We start from the raw sequence: 22,488 nt of genomic DNA, 5'->3' as shown, positions 1-22,488 counted from the left end.
CTCACTACAAAGGAAATTGTCTTTATCACAAGCACTATCAATTACATATACAGACAAATTTTAAACCTTTCCACGCCAGTGCTATAAAATTCTCTCCGCTGCACTCTGCAGATCAAACTCCCTTTATTTCACTTTTACACCAGGATTGTTCAAAGGGCACTTGCCATTCACTTTTCTGTGCAAGTGCACAATTTTACACACTGATGCTTCTTGGGGAAATGTAAAAAGCTTTTTTTATCAAGTGTAAACCTTTGATACTTTTTTTGCATGCATGTCTGGTCACAGAATCCTGGACGTTGTGAAATGGGACTTTTCTGCAAATGTTTCACTGCACAGACTTCACAACCTCCCAGCAGGATCTGCATGTACATGTTTAAACTGGTGCTGCATTTTAGGGGAAAGAAATATAAAAAAAAATATTCAAACATCTGACACTTCTTCCCCCCCCCCCCCCCTTCTCCCATTTTACAGTTGTCTCATAAAAATGCTTATAATTAGTCTCAATATGCATGACACATCATCCCTCTTCAAAAATAAAATTTCAGCACAACTTCCATTCCCCAGTTTCCTCTACATGACAAATTCTTCGGAACCTAAAAACCTATAATAGTAGCTACATAGACAATATGTAATGCCATCGCTGACTTAGGATGATGCTCATCAAAAAGATGATAAATAGTTCTTCAAATATTACCCAGGACGTCTACACTACGCTCCCAACAGATGTCTGCACATCCAATGTGATTAACTTGGAGTGGTCCACAAAATGCAATGTTATCCCATATTTCCATAAAATCAATAGTAATCTGTTGAAAATGGTTATTTGCTTCTAAAGCATGTTCATCGTATCGTGGGTAAACTGGCTGTGACACAATTTATGCTCTCAGTGGTAAGCTGAAATTGTGGTTTAATCTGTTCAGGTTAAATTTCATTACAGAAAAGTTCTGTTATTTGACTAACTGTGTGTCTTCACTCAGTCAGTGGAAAGGACTTATGGCTCACTCCCAGTGAAACTATTCTTCTATGTTGATTGAGCCAACTCTGCAAAGGACTCTTGCTAAATGCAATCAGTTTAACAGATTAACATGCCTCCTCCTGGTGTTACTCTTTATCTATTTGCATTTTTCTGTAGCCCCAAAAATGCAAATTTCAGCATGACAATTATGAATCTACTCATCGATTCACTTAAAATGTACTGAGCCCTAGTCATAAGATAAAATGAGCTAGAAGACGGCGAATGCTATAAATTGTCCCTTTAAATGCAAGGTCAATAACAGTTCATATTCTACTAATATGATTGACTAAAGGTTGATTTACACCCAGACGAGTTCTGAATCTCTTATTCACAATTTTCTCACGTACAATAAGGGGCCTAGATGACATTAAACCCATCCTCATTTCATGGTTTGAGGTCTTCTTACTCTATCTAAATCAATAACTGGGATTACATACGCACAATTCTTAGGTTGGGCAAGCTATGAAATAATAAAAATTCATAAGTGTGAAATCATTCACTTCTCCTTAGTGCACTTTTCATTCATTTTATGTCCTAAGTCCTTAAAATAAATGGAAAATTAACTTCTGGGGTCACCTAAATTACTCTCTGCTTTAATCTACCTCAGCTGCTATAACTATCTGAAGTCCCTAATCTGACGCATTTCCACCAGGAGAGGAAAAAACTAAGACGCATTTTTGGTTGTTTGGAGACACAAGTGTAGCTTCAGATTTCAGATCTTGTGTCACTGACCATTTTTACACACAATAGCTAAATTATTTCTGCAAATAAAGGTATATTAGTAAACTCATAGAAATGTAAATTTCAGTGACTTGTATACATGTATTTAAGTCTTCATTTATTTGACAAAAAGGAATCATCTTTGACGTTGTACGTCAACATCTCATTTTCTACCCTGGGGTAGCGCTAACACTCGCCAATTTAGCCAAATGCTAAAACTGACTTAAATTGGCTAAAGAAAAAAGGCTTGATTTGACATGTTTTAGCCAAATTATAACCATTTTGATAACAAATTGACAAATATTTGGTGATTGGGCTAAGTGAAAAAAATTGCTAGCGCTACCCCAGCTACCTACTCTGCCCTGTAAAAATAAGAAGACAAAAGATTTTCCTAAGTTTGGCTTACAGTAACAAAACAATTTGCACTCTCATTAAATGTTAATTTTTTCATCAGAGTGCATGCCTCAATTCAATCAATCCTTCCCTCCATTTCAATTAGTTCCTACTGTATTACAGAGAGTATCAAATCAACTGATAATTTCATAATTCAGGGTAATCCTAGATGATGTGGCAAAGCACTGGAAGCACACTGTTCAATTCTAAGGTTCACACTTCATCAACAAATTTAATGCTCTTATGTGGACATACAAAAACAAGATGCTGCACAATAAATCTTTTTTCTCACAAATATATTTCATTGTATTGTAAGTTGGGTAGACATATTGGCATATAACTTAAAGGACTACAAAGGGGAAATTTAATCATAGTTCATTAATTAATAGGAATTTTAATCTCTATACACCTTTATACTATACAAGGATATTCAAAAAGAAAACGAGACAATTTGTGACAAAAAGTTGTCATCTACACACTTTGAAGTTTGGAAGTATATGTGTAGTTTTGGAAATGATGCGCTATATTCTGAAGTGCTTACATGTTGTAACATAAATGAAAATTATCAAACAAAAGCCGAAAATCTTTCCATACCGTTAACTTATGCATACCTGGACGTAGGCCTTCATCGGACTTAAGTGAGATATTGTTACTTACTGACCACTAGGTGGTATAGTGACCCGGACCCTTGTCTAAATGTCAGGAAGATTGACCCCCTGTCCGTATTGACCCCGTCCCTATGGCTGGTGATAGCTGATGTTGATAGGTTGGCTGTGGCTGTAAGCTAACGGTATAAAAGTTTTTTCCGTACGTGTTTGATAATTTTCATTTATGATCCAAATACCAAGCTGATGAACATTTTTACTTATAATACTTACATGTTAGATTGCAAAGGCCCAGAGAGCACTGGCTTGTCTTTGAAGGCAGTCTTCGTTGAGCTTTTTTCCTGGAATAGGATATCAGAATGTAAAAAAAATGTTCTATGAAATTTAATGATTCTAAACTAAAGTATGATAAAAAGTGTTTTTAAAACAATTGTGCAAACTAAAGATGGCAAAAAAGGAAGTTGTTTCTATAGACTTAATATTTTTGTGGCATTATGTTTGGATCCTCCATTAAGGAGCCTAGGTTGATCCCAGAACTGATTCCTCTATGATCAAATCTCTTGGATGAAGAGCTGAAATATCCTGGCACAGGGGATAAAACAGGTTTGATCACTTTAGATACAATTACCCTTTTTTGTAAATCATGAACCCGAGTATTGTTAAATATTTTTAAGGTAAAATTATTAACCAAATGTTTAAATTAACTTTTGGATGCTTGAACGAGCAATCACTTATACTGGATTTCAGTTACGTTAGCAGCACATATATGCAGTTAAACAAAGTGCATAGAAGAAAAAAAAACATCCCAATGTTTTTAAAAGTTACACCAGTGGTTCATTTCTATTCTATAAATTGTGATCAATGTTCTTACTAGTACTCAAAAGATGATGGAGCTGGCAGCATAATTACAGAGATTGAATACACATTTTAAAATGAATCAGCATCTCTTTTTTTTTTTTTTTTTTAAAGATGGCTTCATATTTCTATTCTATACTGGGGTGATATAGTTCTTTCATTTAGTCTCATGCAGCACTCTACTTCTAACACAGTACCATAGCTGACATCAACAATGTCATGCAATTAATTGCTAAGAGCCATTTTGCCAGACATTGTGTCTAAGCTTGTTGCCACAACATATAACCATAATGAAGGTAATGGCAACAATTTTTCTAATAATTGAACTTAGCAGGAGAAGGCAGCACAGAGCACTAAAATGTCTTGTAATTCCCAGACTTCAAAATGTGCCAAGTCCATTTTTGTTGATTATTCATTGATCTCTTGATGTTTTGTAACCTATGTCATGACTTAATATTATGCTATACTAATGGAAGCTGATCCAATGTAAAATGGCTTTTCAATCTGCATGTTTTTTTTTCTTCTTTATATGCCTTCTTAACTATAATAACTCCTCTCTCTCTCTCTCTCTCTCTCTCTCTCAATTTTCTCTCCTTTCTTCCATTCATATTTTTCTATTTCCCAGGTCTACTGGAGGGGGTCAAACAAACTGCCCTTTAAGTTGAGAAAAGGTCTACTGTAAATCAAAATTTGATCTAGGTTCTATACCAGTATGGTAAATGGTCCACTTTCTCAGGAAAAAAGATACCACCTTACTACTACAGTTGCAAGTGCCTGTATTTAAACAAAGTGAGCACATGATTGCGAATGACAGTGAATCGATAACACTGATCCCTCTCCAGATCCCAGCAGATCTGGCACAGGGAACAGGGAGGTCACTCTGTAGTTGTTATTTGATGTGGCATAGGGAACAGGAAGGTCACTCTGTAGTTGTTATTTGATGTGGCATAGTGGACTGGAAGGCCACTCTGTAGTTGTTATTTGATATGGCATAGGGAACAGGAAGGCCACTCTGTAGTTGTTATCTGATCTGGCATAGGGAACAGGAAGGCCACTCTGTAGTTGTTATTTGATGTGGCATAGTGAACTGGAAGGTCACTCTGTAGTTGTTATTTGATGTGGCATAGTGGACTGGAAGGCCACTTTGTAGTTGTTATTTGATGTGGCATAGGGAACAGGAAGGCCACTCTGTAGTTGTTATTTGATGTGGCATAGTGGACTGGAAGGCCACTCTGTAGTTGTTATTTGATGTGGCATAGTGGACTGGAAGGCCACTCTGTTGCTGTTATTTGCAAGAGTCATCATCATCATCACCATCCTTTGGCCACAAGGCAGGGCTGTTTTATCATGGTCTTTTTTGTCCAGCAAGTGGATCGAAAGATTAATGGGGAAGGTTAACGAGTCATGAGGCCTATGTGTTTACGCCACATATTATATATATCATTATTCTGGGGACAACATAAAGTTACATAAATTATATATTATATATGTACACCATTCTGGGGACAACATGGATTCCCAATTAAGAAAAGATTATTTTTCAGAATTCCACTCAATCAGCAGGATTTTAATCAGTGGCCTTTCTTGGTAGACAGAAAGCTTTTGAGAATACTAAGTGGTTAACTATGTTTTCAAGGCTCTAATAAAAAGCTCTGTCCCTTTAAGAAAAAGCCATGGCATGTTATACGGTACAGGGTACAATAAATACACTATATACAAATTTAAATGATAATAATTTAAAGGGTTTGTCATTTTTGCACAGCTTGCTTCAGTGAATACAAATAGTAAGAGATCATACACAGTAGTAGTGTTTTGAACCATGCATTTATACACGCTACATGTATGTTCAAAACATGTAAACACATAGCAACAAGCCAGTAAGTGATATGTCATACCACCTATCTCTATCTGATAAAATGCTAGATGCTGAACCAGTCCCTTTAAAATTAAAATGCCCCCCCCCCCCCCCCCCATCATCCATGCCATTTGGGGACATAGAATACCATCATATGTGCATTAATAACAACACAGCGCCTTTTTAAAGGGTTTAATGGATAACATCTCATTTAGTGTGTGTCCCACAGGAAAATGTGATGATTTATGAATGGTTTTGCTCATTCACCATATGAATTATCAAGGTGTAAATCATTCAAACCTAAAAGGTATGCTAAAAACTCTTAATAACTTCAGGTCACAAATAATAATAAAATTTAATGTAGCATGTTCATATTTGCAAGTTTTATTATTTTAAAAACCGCATTAAAACCTGACAAAAAATCAGTGACTCATAATAATCACTGGGTCTTGAAAGTGTCTGCATGTATCCCTAAAAAAGGATTTCCATGGCAACACAGATTAATGTTCTTTGTTCACATTCTGTTTGTGCAGTATGGGACAAATTTTTCTGAATCTCATAAAACTATGTTGATTAATAATACAGTAATTATACTTAGTTTTATGTAACAGGTAAAACTGTCGCTAAGGACAACACACCACTTACTATCTTAATTAATTAGACTAAGTGCTCAGTAAAGATTCTGGATAGAGTAATTAATTGCCAACTCTACAGTTGCTGCCATATACACATATTTTAGGGGTACGTGAGCATACATACATACATACATACATACATACATACATACATACATATATACATATCTATATTAGCATGTGTGCATTCATGGTTTTACTGTGAATTCTTACTTCGAGACTACTACTGTTTGATGGCAAACATTTGCTATAAGTAGCTACCCTTCTAAAACCACTTCAGCAAGGAATAAGCAGTATCTGGCATGTTCACCCACCTTCTTCTCTTCAAAGCTGTCCTCTGTTGAGTTCTCTTCGTGTGAATTCTGACTGACCTTGCCATTCTTGCTTCCATTGCGATCCTTTTTGGATTTTGGATCTTTGTTTTCTTTTCCATCTAAAATATTCAAAATATCTTTTTAAATTTTTTTTAAATCTGCCACAAGAATATTTTAAAACATGGGGGATTAAGCAACCCTTAAATTTGGAGTGAAGATGTATTTCATTGAGAATGAAAACCACTTTTCTTCTTTCAAGTGAAATGATTACATAACATTCATGACCACATATTTGACAAATGACATTTTCAAGTTACAAAAAAACATATATTAAGATCATGTCTGCAAATGTACTTTTCTCGCTATAGTTAAGTTTATTTACGGAGCAATGAAAAGCAGAAAATAAATGAGCAATTTGCCACCATTCATCAGCGATGCTGTGAAAAAATTGTTATTTCTTGAATAGTAAAAATTGCAATCTGGACTACAAGCATTAGAAACATTTCCACTAACTGTTAATTCCGTTAGAGTTTTTGTCTTTGGTGTAATTATCTGAGTTGTCATCGGTAGTTGCGACGCTCTTACTACGTCCACATCCCATTTCATTCCATTGTAGCATCGGGAAGGCAGCTTGGAACAATTTGCACTCCTCACCTCCTGCAGTATATAATGTCAATGGGCAGGGCTTTGTCTAGGCTGCAAGTAGATAATCAAATACGTGAAAATATATCAAATCAAAGAATTCCTATCAACTAGTTAACGCAATTTTTTGTTATTATAATCTACTATATCATATGTGGCTCATCTGAAATACGTACGATAACTACACTTGTGATGAAATGCCTTTTTCATGTTGTTTTAGGGTTACCAAAAAATCTTTGAGAACATTTTTATATCAAGGCCTCTCTGCTTTTTTTTTAATTTTGAAAACATGATGAACCAAATCAAGTTAAGCAGCAAATGAGTTTGTCCTTGGCACACTGTTTGAATAAAATAGCTAAGAAAGAGTTTGGTGGAGTTATGCAAGGGCTGGTCTACAATGATGTTCATTTGCCAGGGACTGATTTTTATTTTTTGCCCAAAGGCAGACAAAATTGATAACATGGACCTTCTTTGAGGAAATCATATTTTTCAGCGCTCTAATTTTTTTTCAAATGGTAAAAAATGGATTGGGTATTGTTTTCATAACTAGTAGAAATTTACAACTTACTGAAAAAAAAAACTTAATGAACCTATTGTTTATTAAATTTTACATCTGTTGACCCTTTTCACTGTGAATCTTTACTATAGTAAGTCAAATTCTCAATTTTGTCAGGCCTAACCACACCTTTTTAAAGTTGTGATCCTCTTTTTTAATTAAAATCATGTACACGCGCAAGTATGTACATACGCAGTAAGACATACAGGCCAATGACTTTTTCTGACCTACAAAATAACACAATCATGTTAATCACTCAGTAGTTGATTAAAATAAAGCAAGCTAACCTTAGGCTGCTTATCCTGCATAGAAATGTTAACTATAACCAAATCATGAAGTGATCACATGGCGGGAAATCAATTAGATATCCACCTTAGTATAATTTTAAATTTAGAATCCATCTTTCCGTTCCCTGCCTTTACTAGAACTAGTAATGATCAACAGATTTTATATACAATATAATGGAATTTGAATTATATTTCTATAACCCACTATTATATATATATATATATATATATATATATATATATATATATATATATATATATATATATAAAATGGTATTTGAATTATATTTCTATAACCCACGAACTCTAACATAAAAAAAATAAGTGTTCTGAGATAAATATCTTATTTTTTGTTCAGGAATTTTTTTTATATATTTCTTAACAATATTGTGTAGCCACTAAAAAGAACTGCATAAAAAAACCTCAGGAAGTTGCTTGTGACTTACAAGTAAAAGCATGTAATTAGTCTTCCTTCAATGGTTTTCTAACTGAAACAGTGATTATGTTTCGTTCACTACATGTCCCATAAAAATCAATGAAAATATAGTAACATTCTCGAATCAAATAGTTGACAGGTAACACTGACAGGTGAAACTTTATCTTTTTCAACAGCTGAAACCAATTTTTATCTTTTCCAGAGTTTTAGGTCCAGGTAAGACTACTGACATTGACAATCAAGAACAGAGTGATATTTTATCAAGAGTAAACAAATTATTTCCTTTCGTCTTTCACAAACTCATCGTCTTCAGTCTTCAGGTCAAACTCAAAGGTAATAGCTGATGGATCATCTATCAAATCTACTTAATTCCAAGTTTGCCTAATTTGGACCAATCTTAACGTTTTTAACAATCCATCAATTACCTTTTGAGTTATACTGTCAGCTAACTGACCAAGAAAAAATAACATAAAATAACAATAATAATGAGGAGGTAAAAGTATAATAAAATTATTTCATGTTTTTGAGAAGATACTAGTGGAAGATTATTCATTATATGTAGCTACATCAAACAAAACTGGTAAAAAAAGGAAATGAAAACAGATTTCTAACCTTCTTAATCTAGTCCACAGGTGCTCACAAATTTATCCGCATTCTAAATACATATAAAAATATTTAATATGAATGTTCATCTACAGTTTTTTAAATCTCACCTTTGTCTAAACCTGCATGACTGCAGTGTTTGAAATTTCAACATTAGAGTTCTAACACAGAGCTGATATCATTTTCAACAACTCCAAGGTGCTGTAAGCTGTGTTATATATACACATACATATAAAGTCATGTATCATAGACTGCTGTCCCAGCAATACTGGACCTCAAGACTTCAATTTCCCTCTGTTCCTTTGGTCAGTTCTTGTTTACTCCTCCACATATATATTACAAGGGTGACCACAAGTCAAAGGCCATCGGGCAAACAATGATCAAAAGCCGTAACTATACAATGTACACTGGGATTGGTACTACGTCATTCAGGAGCATTATTGTCGTCAAAAGCAGTAACTAGCAACATTAATAACGCCCCACATATAAATGGCGAGACTTGTTGAACTTTGTTTTGTTTGTAAACGGCAAACAATTGGTTCATAAAACACTGTGCCCATGCCCCTGTGATGTAATACCTGTGAACCTGTAAACCTGCTCTCCAGGTGCACACTGATCAACAATATTCAGATTTAATTTGTCATAAACGCACAAAGATTTGCACCTTATTTTCCGTTCATGGTTTTAATGCATATTTGTTAGGGAAAATTAACAAAACATTTTACTCCCTATTCCAAAATTCTGTCCCTTGGAAAATCCAGTATAAACTAATACTAAGTACTATGTATACACAGAACACTTCTCACAGAAGACAAGCACTGCATCATCTGAAACATTTATTTCTTTATGTTTTGAACTTCTGGAAAATAAGACATTTTCACCTGTTCTAGGTAAAGATGCTGCATTTTTTACATGTACAAATAAAGGTGGAAGTCTAAACAATTTGTGTTTAATTCATCAGTTGACTTCACAGCTGTAATCTTTATTATGCATCATTCCATCACCCTGAACATCAGAGGTTTCACAGTGACTCAGGGAACAAAAAAGGAGGAGGGGGGGGGTGTGCTAGCATAACCCTTCAGATAACCTAGCTGTACTTCTGGCCTGGAATCCATAAATGGAATGAATGATCAATAAATTCTGTTAGACTTACCACCCACTAGACTTTGTTATTCAAACAGTTCAGTGCACTTATGGAGATCAACACATAATCAGATATGGTAAAGTACAGGGAAAGTGGTGTATATTTTTAGTACACCATTTCAGGCAGCAGATCTATATTAAAAAAACGGGCATACTTCCAAACTATGCCACAACAGGTCTTGCAAGAGTATGGAGAAAGGACTGACATGTTCTGAAGAGATACCTACTAGTAAGCCTGTAGTTCACCCAAAAATAATGCTCAAATCCTTCCAACAAAGTGATAAAATTTCAGACAATGCCAACCCTTTGGTCACATAATGTACATCAGGCAAAGCAATTAGTGTAATTCTGTAATCCATGTTTAATTATCTGTAAAAAGATCGATATATAAACAGAACACTTAGTAACAATATACATGTGGTGTAGACTTTCTCTTACAGCCATCCAGAGACCTGATCACTTACTATTTCACCTCACGTTCTGTCATCATATCAAGCCAATAAACCTGGCCACATGCCATATTGGAACTTTGATCCAAGTATCATTGAGTGTGTGTGCCAAACAGGTGACATAAACTATACTAAGGAACAGAAATACACCATGACTTACCTCTGCCCCTGTCTGTACCTGTCTGCAAAAAAACCATGTCAATCTCTACTTTAATTCTCCAAGCTACATAATTGTTGTATGTGACAGCCATAATTAATTTTCTCTGTTGGATTAGATCTTTCACTCAGACATAAAAAAACTATGGCAATAAGAAAGGGAATACAACAAACATAAAAATACAAATCAAAGATAGTTCATCAAATTATAGCATTGCATAATTTAGCAGAATAACTAAATCTCTGAAACATTTTCTTAATATTGCTGTAACCGCATATGCTATGTTGGGTTTCAAGATCTCTTCTGTCATTAAATACCTTTCTATATCACACATCTCAAATAGACATTTTGCCTAGCTGTCTTAAGCTTGTTTTTAAGTATTTTTTTCATACGTGTGCAAGTGAAATTATTAGTTTCATTGTAAAATGTCACGTCCGATGCAGATGGAAACGTTCACAAGTAATTGTTATTTAATTTGAGAATGATGCAGATAAGGTACTGGGGGACATCACTGAAAGAGCAAACTAACTGCTGTGCAGTTAAAGGTGTAAGGACCTTAACAAACAAATAAGACTTGTTCACCTCTCATGGGTTCAATCTTTGTAGACCATTGAAACCTAGTATTTTTTATGAGAAGGGTTCAGAATTGATTTTGTGCATACAATGTTAACCATAAAAGTTAAAATAATGAAATTATCGTGCTTGTTAAGGAACAGGAACACAAGGCGGTTTCTTGGATTTTCAGTGTGATCTTTTTTTCCCAAAATTTTCATGATAGAAGCATAGTATGCAGGGAACCATTTGAGACAAATTTAAGTGTTAGAGTAATTTTATTATTCATATTTGTACTGGCATGTTACATTTTAAAGTTAAGTTTTTCTTCCTTCTCTGTAACTCTGCAATACTTAAATCAGCAGTTACTTCTGTCAGAAAAAATCTAAAAACCTACAAGACAATTTTTTCTCTGAAAATGCTGACGATATTAACTTCATCTATAAGAATCATTTAAAAGACCTGTGCACTTCTTAATCAGCTTACACAGATTCCATATGTATATAACCCTGTCTGTGTAATAATGCTTGCTCTTGAGTTTGAGTTTTCTCATCATTTCTTTTAAGAAATTATCATTCCAACTTGAATCAATATTTGCTGGCTTTTCTTTTTCAAAATAAAAGAAATTCTCATGTCATTTTTTATGCTTCTGACCCGTCAATTGTCTGATCAATTTACATTACAGGGAAAAGAAATACAGCTTTCTGTTCTTCACTTTTCTTTTTGTTGTAGTAGCCATGAAACCAGTGCAAAGAGGTTCTAGAAGTTGCAGACATTATCCATATATATAAATATATATGCATATGTCCAGTTAATTTTGAAACTGAAACCCCATCCCATCTCAACAAGCCATAAAATAGTAATAATAATAATAATAATAATAAATGATGAATATACCTTGGATACAGTTAGTTATTTAAAAAATATCACATTTGCCAATCTTGAACTGATCTAAGGAAAAGTAAAATATTCTCCCCAGGCAGCATAACTTAACAGTACAAAAAGAGGCCAACACTGGTATTTGACCTTTTTCTATAAAACAAATCCGTAGGGGTGTTCATCTGCCACATCTGCCAAAATTTTATCATTCTTTTCTAAGAAAGTTGTTGGCAAATACACCAATAGGTTAATAGCAGGTGTTTTTTGTGTGTATACGTGTGTGTGTGTGTGTGTGTGTGTGTGTGTGTGTGTGTGTGTGTGCGTGCGTACATAGACTTGTGTACACATTTTTTTAAGTTAGGAACAAAACTTTCTCTCTCCAAGTTCAGATTCTACAGTTGATAATTATATTTATATGTATAGACACATAGTGATAAATGCAGGTGCATGAAAATGTTACTAAACACTTGAACTCATATCTATCTAATTATAGCATAACTTAACAAAATGGGTGGACCATGCGCACTTGAAATTTGCACATATCTGAGTATTTTTTAAAACTTCCTAAAGGGATTTATAACAACTGTTCATGGATTTTCCTGGAGTAAACAATTTTCCCACAATTGTCAGTCAAAACATGGAAGTTGAAGTTAAAAGTGTAATATCGGATACTTGTAGCCCAAGCAACATGGTTTTCCAAGTTGCACCATCTAAAATTAACCTTTTTCAATGATAACATTCTTTTTATATTGTTCTCCACCATGGAGTATTTCATCTTTCAGAGGCTTGGGGGGGGGTACCCTTGTGGCCACATGTAACACTATGAATACAAAGGGAATTCCTTTAAAATGAAGAAAAAAAATCAATGATATTTTAAGCAAAGTCTGATGTATTTATTTACCATTAAATACATTTTTGCAAGAAACCACAAAACAAACTAAATAAAAACAACAATATGGTAAACTGGCAAGCTTTGTCAATTTTTCCATTTTTTTTTTTTTTTCATTTAAAAAGGGTGTCTTTCTGCACATGTGAAATTATTGGATTCCTGTACTACTCATGCACATGTATCATCATGTCTGCTCAGTACTATTTTCATTCCTGTGAACCCTTAACTTGAAATCCATGAAAGAACATTTGCCTCTGATCAGTATTCGAACCTTGTTAATAATCTGCCAATCTTCGCAGAGTTTATCTCATCTGCCATCTCTTATGCTGAGAACCTTTAGCTCGGACATGTAAGTCACACACTCCTAAATACAATATCCAGTATTTTTCTGGATGAGAATGCAGCCTTCAAGAGCTGATCCAGCAAAACCAAAGCACTATTTTACAGTTAAGATATCCCATATGCGAATTTTTCTAGTTATAACCAGATTATCCTTCAAAAATCTCACAAATTGTTGCTGAACGGATCACTGTTTTTTTACTCTAATAGTTCTAATGACTGACCAGTCAGTCTTCCTGTACATATTAGAAAGATAGTCTCAGTCTGACATCAGGTACTTTTATTTAAGGGGGTTCATCATTAAGGTCTGAATTGGGTAAGATAGGTAGCTTTTAAGGATATGTATGGACAAAGAAAACATGACTTAGGTACCTTTTTAAAGCCAGATATTACACCTTTAAGAAACAGAAAATATATATATACCCTTAGAAAGACCTCAACAATAATAATAATATCAATCCCTGAACTAAGCACATGTCGAAAATCATAATGGCCTTCATTATTCATAATGATAATTATAGAAACCAATTAAGATTCTCCACCTTCCAAATGTTTATGGAAAATGCTACCACTTACTAGTCTTAGTAACCAACAGCAGGCACCCTTTCAGAGTTGAATGGATTAACAACAGACAGTCTCAAAGTTAAAGGGATAATAACTCTTCGTTTTGGCCAAAAAATGAATTTTCCTGGAGTAAACAACAATTTTCCCATGCTTACCAATGGTTAATGAATCCATTTTTACATTCAAAGTTAGTCCCTGGTTTTTTTCTAAAAAGTTTGGTTTTTTGTTAAAATCTCTTAAGAGATTATAACAGAGTATAGCCATCAATGGAGGTCACGTGATCTGAAGACAAGCTCAGATATCAGAATAATAGCTATAACTGCTGTTTTCGTCGTAAAACAGAATATATTATATTTCTATGAGTTATTCACAATGTTTTTATTGTGAAATATAGATTTCATACGAAGAGTTATTATCCCTTTAAGCTCCAGAAATTAAGCACTATAAGTCAAGGTCCTGATCTATTCCATGCTCAAATATCAAACACTCAGTTATTGGATCAAGTGTGCATCTTGAAAATTATCAGACATCCTTTATAAGATCATAGTATTTCTCATCCATCTTTTTGTCGTCAGGAGGCACATTACTGGTGCAAATTATCCAGGTAAGCTGCTTAATTCTCTGTGCATTTCCCATCATGGCCAATGTCAGCATCACTTTATTCTTTCATATTTTCTTTAAAAAACGTACTCGGATGCACTTTCCACACGATTTCCTTCATTTTGTTCTCTCGTATGATAACCATTAATACCCCTAATTTTTTCTTTACGGTGTCAGGCCTACCCACCTATTACTGCAATCATCGCTATCACATCGCGCACCAGGCAAAATCGGTGTGGTGGCTGATACTCTGTAATGCGATCTGACACACACCTTGAAAACGGGTAGTGTGGTCTGATATACCGGTTTATTCTGGATCCGTAGGTGCCTAGTCTGGTAGTTGGGTAGGCCTGGGTGTGAAGTGAGACAGGATACTGCCACTGATACTGTCAGTTTCATTTGTTCAGTTGTCTGCTATTTCTAATACCATTTTCCTCTGGTAAAAGCAGATCATTTTCCTTATATCATAGGGATTCTGATCAAACTGCATGAAACAGATATATATATACATAATGGGTTGTAAATTCATGTGCCTTTTGTTCTGTTACAAGTAAGGGAAAATGTGATTATTAATAATAAATTTCAAACACTCCATCTATCCAAAACATTCAATCTGTACTGTTATTTCAAGACACCCTTCCTGATTTTTTCTTATTTAAATGAAATAAATTTTTAGCAGTACTAGGTGACAACTATAATGTGATGTTTGTATTAACAATAAAATTCATTGAAAAATTATCATATATATTCATAACACAGTGGCCAATTTTAACTGTAAGGTGCAGCAATGAATTTTAGATAGTAGAAAAAATTCCCACTTTCTCTGTTATAAATCTGCACTGGATGATCAGATTCTTGCTAGAAATTCCAGCAATTTTCTATTTTTTTTTCTTTTTGCATAAAAAAGTAAAACCTTCATAACATTTTCCTCAAGGAATTATGTCATTTTAACGAAAACAATTTTTTTTGAAAATTCACACATTCCATGCACAAAATTATCAAAAGATAAATTCCATAGTACAAAGTAATTATCAGTAGAATCTTAAGTTATAATCAAATAATGCAGGATAAAAAATATCAAGAACTTCTTCAAAATTACAATTTCCTCTTACTAAAGACCTCAAAATAATTAAACTAATCATATTCTTTCTTGTCTTAAAAACATCAATTTTTCAGGAAAAATAACTTTGCTCTCTGGTTTTCTTTAAACTTTATAATGGTTCAACTGTAGTAATATGACCCTTCACTTAATCGAACTCAATGCAAAAATCAATACAGCATGGCAAAATCATGAAACTGTTGAATACTGTGTGGACAAACAGAGACACAGAATTGATTTTGATAGTATTTCTCCTTGGTGAAATGGTTGAACTCGGTCAGCTGAAAGCGACTGGCAATAGTGGGGGCTGCCTTGATTGAATCATGTCTGATCTTGAAGAGAGATTATAGGTGATTAGTTATATAATGAGCAACAGATCAGGTCCATTCAATTTCGATTAGAATGAAGTTAATAGTCTGCACTTACAGGCATGAAGTTGGATGCAGGCTCTTTAGACTGCCCGGTATTACTGTGTACATGTATATAAGGCCTAAAAAATTTTGCTGTCAACCTATTGGTTTTCCAAAGTCATCCCACGCATGAACAATGTGACAGCAAGCAATTATGTAAGAACTACTAGTCTGGGGGGCCCACGGTGGCCAGTTTAAGAAATTGGGCTACATGTCCTTAAAAGTGGTCTCAATTTTAAAATAATACTTTAAAAACATTCAACATTTAAGCAAAAGCAATTTAATCACAGTTTATATTTCGCACAAGGAGACCTAGAACATGGCAAGCAGAGCCTACATCTTTCATGTGTTTGCTTGATACAAATATACACTTTTTTACATGCAATGTCCAAACTACTACTAGTACAATGCATATTTTATTTGCACTTTCAGCCTTTCATATTAATTATAACTGTAATCCATATAACAAATATAAATATTATATTAGAACAGAGACCTTTCCACAAACTCTCTGTAGACAGAGCTGTTTGCTTGACCTTAATTCCAAAGATGGGTACCCCCTCCACACACACACACCTCCAACACAACATCCACTTCACCTCCCGATACTAGAGATTGCATTTGACATATTCACTGAAAAAAACTGTAGCCTGTGACTGTAAAACTCCATGGGAAGTGGCATATCTGATGCTCTAATACATTTATGTTTAAGTTCATTCGAGGGGAAAGTCTAATTCTGACAGGCCTAAATGCCATATATACACTGTATGTAACCGAGGTAAAAAAATTCAAGAACTAAACAGAAAATTTATCTACAACATGTGATGACTGGGCAGGCAGTGTAAAAGCCAGAAAAAATGTGTACCTACAAAAAAAATTCTAATATTCAAAATTTGACCACACACTTAACTGCTCAAACATTGTGAGTATCACAAGTGAAAGTACAGGTGTAAATATTTTCATGTCAGTTAGGACTTCGCATGAAAAATAGGGGGGGGGGGGGGGGAGGCAACCATTAAAAAACCCAAGATATATACATATATCATATATCACTATATACAACGGTTTTTTAAAATTCATTTATTCTATCTTTTTATTTTATTTTATCATCATTTTTTCGGAAGGGGGTCTTGATCACAAATTCATTATTCAAATCATTTATATATTTTTTTCTAACAAGTATTTTAAATCAACAAAGCCCCTTACCTCAATCTCTACCGTTGGCCAAAGTGGATCTTTTTGGTCTAACCATCACTTTCTTCATCAACTAGGAAAATAAGATCACCGATTCTTCCTTGGTTACTGATAACTGTGACTGTACGGGCAATGTATATACTCTGTGAACAGTTTAACAGAAAGGTGCTATATGACTATAATTATCAGCAACAGGCTCACTGGTTACCAGGAGTGAGACAGCGGAAAATCAAAACAGTTCGTCTTGGTTGCTGTCTTTGCTTGACACTTGAATGGAGTTATGGATCTCTACACATGCCAACATGCTCGCTCAGAATGCTTCATAAAGGTTGTCCATTACAACACGGTACTTCACGTACAGGTACAAGTACAGATACAACTGCATGGTATCAAAAGAAACCGTAAAACATTATCAACTTTATTTTTAGCTGCATGGTAATTACAACACATGCTCCTATCATATTAATGAACATTAACAAATTCCTTGTAAAAGGTTATTTGACTAAAAAACAATACTATGAAAAAAGAGACTATTAATTTCTCAACACATATTCTTAGTAACTAAGGAAAAAAACTAATAAATCTCATTATATAATAATGGTCTTTTTATGCAATTCTTATATCCATGAATTTGAGGTCTGATAAAACATAATATCGACAGATGACAAGTTTCTGTCAACATGTAAGCAGAAAGAGCATTTTTTTTCCAATCTTAAATGGATTTTTTTCCATTTATTTTACCAACAGTATCATTCCATGCAACATGCCTCCAGTCAAACATGACATTTTTCATCCAAAAATGTGATTGGAGTTACAATCTTTTTTATGCTGATCGAGGTCCAACTGAAGTAACAAGCATCATACACAATACTACTTACTATTCTACTACACCAGACAGCTATAGATCCTTCATTTATAATTGAAAACGCACAGTGAACTGGTATATCTGAAGTTAAATGGCCTGGCATGATGCCCTAGCTTAGAATACAGGTAAACAACACTTCACAAAGAGCATGAGCAAAGCTGACTTTTAAGGTGATTTAGAAGAACAGTGACGAGCTTTGTATCTGACCTCAAATGACCTTCACAAAGGTCAAATTTCTTACTTCCCTACTTAACTTTCCTTTTCTTCTACCGGTTTATTATTTTTTCCCATTTAAGAACCTATTTTGAAAATAGCAATACAATTTCATTAATAATTCTTTTCTGGTTTTCAGTTCACTCAGACAGACAAATAACAAGCAGGATGTCAAAGTGATTATTGACATTATTACATGGGGTTGGGAACAGTATGGCTGTCATGGACAGAATGGGCCTTAATGTCCCAAAAGAAAACACTAACTCCCATAACACTTGAGTCACTGTAAACACCAGGCATTTAATATGCATCACAGAGCACTAAAGCCATATTCCAAGTCAAACCAATTGAAATATAGCAATCACAATGTAAACCCCTTTAAAAACCTATCTGGAGTAAATGTACATTTATTTTTATACAAATGAATGTAAGAATACCAAAAATGTGCAGAATTACAAGTTACGAAATACATGTGCATGCTGCCCTAAGGTAAAAACATCTGGCTTAAACAGGACAGATAACTCATTCTTACACCTCAAGGGAAAAGTTTCTTTACCTAGATTTACCCTTAAAGATGCATACAAAGTCAATTTTTTGTCACAAAAACCAACCAAATGCCAGCATATAGTTTCAAGTAGTATAACTAAGAGAATTACCAAAAGGCATTGTTTAATTTTACCCGAAAATGATTTTTGAACAGATTTTTCTGCTGGCATTCTAAGCTGTATGGCAATGGGGCAGGAAAGTAGGTCACGGAGGTAGGTTAAATTTACAACCATAAATTTAAAGAAAGGAGCAGTCTAAAGGTCTTTTATGGCTGATCGACTGATCTGTTCAGTTTATCCCTTGGCATGTCGAATTTATTTGAGTCATATAAGAATCTAGTAGAAGTGGTTTACATGTGTTACTGAGAATCCACTATCCACCGATGCTCGGTTCATATGTACCTTTAAATGAAAACAAATGATACATACACCCTAGGCTACATTTTACCTTGACACCCCCACCCCTCTCTGTCTCTCAAAACCTGTGAAAGCCAACCAATATCTTTACAGCCTCACTTTCCCTGTTTTTTAATCTTTTTATCTCCCCTGCCCCAAGCTTCACTCCATCTACAGGGGTTTTTTTTTTCACTTCAAGCCAATGTATCATAATTATCTAGATTCATTAAGTATCAGTCCTTACACATGATGCCATTGTTGTTTTGATTTACCCTGACTTCGCCTTAGGGTGCCCATCTGCTACCTTCAGTGAACTATCGGTATAGTCTCAAAGTCTGTAATACCTTTATGGCAATTTCTCACAAACTTCCAACAATTTTTGAGTTAAAAATAGGGTACCTACAAAGGCTAAAATAAGTATCTAAAATTCTGAATCAGTAAGATTCAAGTCTGAGTACATCTTTTTTTTTTAGTAACAAAATAGTTAAACATGTCAAACTATAAGGGTACTTGAATTATGAGCGGAATCTAAGTACTAGGAAACATACCATGTTATGTGCTAGTACCTAAATCATTCTGTATTGATTAAACAAGCCAGCTTGTAGCAAATTACTTTTACAAGCTTGGAAGAGGAGACAGACAGTGAGGCTAGTTTACAGAGACAGTCTGCTACTCTAAGCTCACAGCAATTTGATCAGCTCCTGCACCCCTCCCTGAATTTAGATTTTTAGAATGACTTCTTATATCTAAAGATCTAATTATTATTATAACACCCAGTAGTAGTCTTCAACAGTTTTTCAGAAAGGGGGGGGGTTGGTGGTGTCATTAACACAGTTGGCTCTTACTGCTGAGCTGTGACCTTTTGATTACATCGATCAATTACTGACTTCAAATATAATGCTTTTCACCGATGTGACACTTCTACGAACTATCAATCTTGTGGATGTGACTTATTCATTGTTGATTTACTAACTGGCAAATCATATTTCTCTCTGTTTAATTTCAAAGAAATTCTAGTCTTTCCCCCTTTTTGTCACTTACTTACTATTTACTAACTGGGATTTTAAGTCTCTGCCTAAATTCACTGAAATTCAACAGTGTTTCCCCCTCTTGTCACATCTCTTACCACGGGTTAAACTTGTGCCTTTTTAAGTATTTAAGAGAGTTAAACACATACAGTGTCAACTCGTATTTAATTTAAGAGAGTTAAACACATATGGTGTATACTAGCCCTTTCTCAATATTTGTGCAAAAAATAATTTTTCTAAAAACGTCAATGGTTTTCCCTCAATTACCAGTGTATCTCATTCAATACTGTTGAAAAAAACTATGATCATCTGTAAACCAGTGTTTGAATTCCGAATTTCAATTTTTACCATTATGAGTAAAATTCCCCAGTTTTCTCCAGTTCTCATCTCAAGAGTGACTTAAAAATAAAAATCTTGAAACTCGGAGGTGTTTAGAGATCATGATTTTGTGACTGAGAAAAGGGTGTTGAAATTTACAAGAAAATTAATTTACTGCTGTATTAAGGTCTAACACATATTGCATGCCTCTAAGAAGTTCATATACTTAATTTACAAGCAACTTCCCAAGGTATTTTCAGTTTAATGGGAAGAGGGCAAAAATAACGTCAAGTGGATTTTACCACTAGCTACTGATTAAATATTGATTGGGAAAATATTTTTCCTTGTGTTAATGAGGAGCTCCCAATTCATTGTTTTGTGTTCTATTGTGATTGCATGCAAGTTTAATGTCTGTCTGTAACACCTTCCCAATGGAGTAATGAATGGCACTGATCACCCATGCCTACTACCATTAACATGCTTCCCGAACTACACTTGACGGATGTCAACATGCAAGGAATCAATTTGGGCACAAACTGCTTTCGAGTTCCTAGTATCCTCACAGAAAGAGTGGGTTGTGTTGTTTTCTTTTTTTTTTTTCTTGTCTCTGGTCATATTGACTTATCAAAAACTTACTGTTATTGCAATTTTTTTACAACAAGCTGATGAATACCCATGAGGCAAATTATAAAGTCAGAGAATATATGTAGCAAAAACATCATTTTATGGTCTGTCCCTAAAAATATGTCAGATCATTTGAAACCTCTCTGGGTTAAAATCTTATCATCTCTGAAGCTAAGCTGATTTTCGGTTTATTTCAACCCCATTAACGAGCATATCGCCACTCCAGTTTACAGGTAACCGAGGCCTATTCTGTCAACACAAGCAACTTGTTCAGTCAGAAGGCAAACAAATTAAAGGTTTTACAGGTTAGACCCACTTGCAGTGTGCTTAGAAAATGTACAAATATACGTGGGATTAAACCACCTTCAATACAGTGGTCCCTGATAATATACTTTCTTTGGAGATTTTCCAAAGTAAAAAACTGTACTAGCATATGTACATGTAGTATTTAAGTCCATTTAAGATCGTCTCTGTGTACTCCAACTTTGATATGAAGTATACCCTACTAGTATATATTTATAATGCATTTATCAGCAGAGATTAACATCATATCTTCTCCTTAGACCTCAGGGCAATAATTATTTAAATCTACATGCTGTCTAGGAGATAAAAACTAAAGGGTGCAAAGACAAAAATTAATTTAAAAAATCAATTTAATAAAGTAGATCTGCAATAAGAGTTGCATGTATTGATTTACTGATCTAGCACTGAAAAACTGCTCCACAATTTTCCTGGAATTATTCTTTTTTTCTTTTTTATTTGGTTGCATAAACATACAAGATGTGATGAAAGACCCAGAAAATGTGCCCCGTGCTAACTGATTTTCTCAAACCACAATTGCATGCTACTTCAAAAGAGATGAAATGCGCAGCCTACTCAGGATAACTGTCATGAGCTGAACTGTAGAGACAGTCAGGATAACCTTTTAATGAAAATATCAGTTTGCTTGGAATCTCAGACAAGTACACTTCTACTGCACCAAGATAAAATTCTCAGAAAATTGTTTACTTTGGATGCAATGTCAACTACACTTGACTTTTACAGCCTATTTTTATTAAGAATGTGTATGCCTTTTCTTAATATCAGGGGTTTTTCTGAGATAAAAACGGAATCCAACTGCCTCGGATAGCTTGCGGTTGTGAAAAATGAAAGCAATGTCTGCTATCAGTAGAACCATGACGGATATGGAATCAATTCTGAATTCTTGTTATCAAGAAATGTTATGTATCATATTATTTAGGTTTATAATATTAGCTCCATTTTCCTTTGCTTGATCATGCTTTCACCCAGAGCCATTAAGGTGATTTT

At 34.4% G+C, this 22,488-nt stretch overlaps 1 protein-coding gene across 8 annotated transcripts in view; it reads right to left on the bottom strand.

Moving 5' to 3' along the window:
• Window positions 1–6,391: 6,391 nt before the first annotated feature.
• LOC106163410 (uncharacterized) overlaps window positions 6,392–22,488 on the bottom strand; it is a 30,373-nt gene continuing 14,276 nt past the window's right edge. For 6 of the 8 annotated variants that reach the window (XM_087009216.1, XM_087009215.1, XM_087009217.1 and 3 more), the window contains 2 exons: window positions 6,906–7,088; window positions 6,392–6,511 (listed from right to left, as the gene is read on the bottom strand). The gene's annotated coding sequence lies outside the window, so the exon portion shown is untranslated. Of the gene's footprint in view, window positions 6,512–6,905; window positions 7,089–8,323; window positions 8,366–17,203; window positions 17,265–22,488 lie in introns of all 8 variants that reach the window. The other 2 variants (XM_087009219.1, XM_087009220.1) reach the window with 2 other exon arrangements.

Source organism: Lingula anatina, chromosome 3 (assembly GCF_051362555.1).
Source record: "Lingula anatina isolate TDL-2025a chromosome 3, LinAna3.0, whole genome shotgun sequence".
NCBI lineage: Eukaryota > Metazoa > Brachiopoda > Lingulata > Lingulida > Lingulidae > Lingula > Lingula anatina.
Note: the sequence above shows the minus strand (reverse complement) of the source record. Positions and strands in the feature narration are given on the sequence as shown.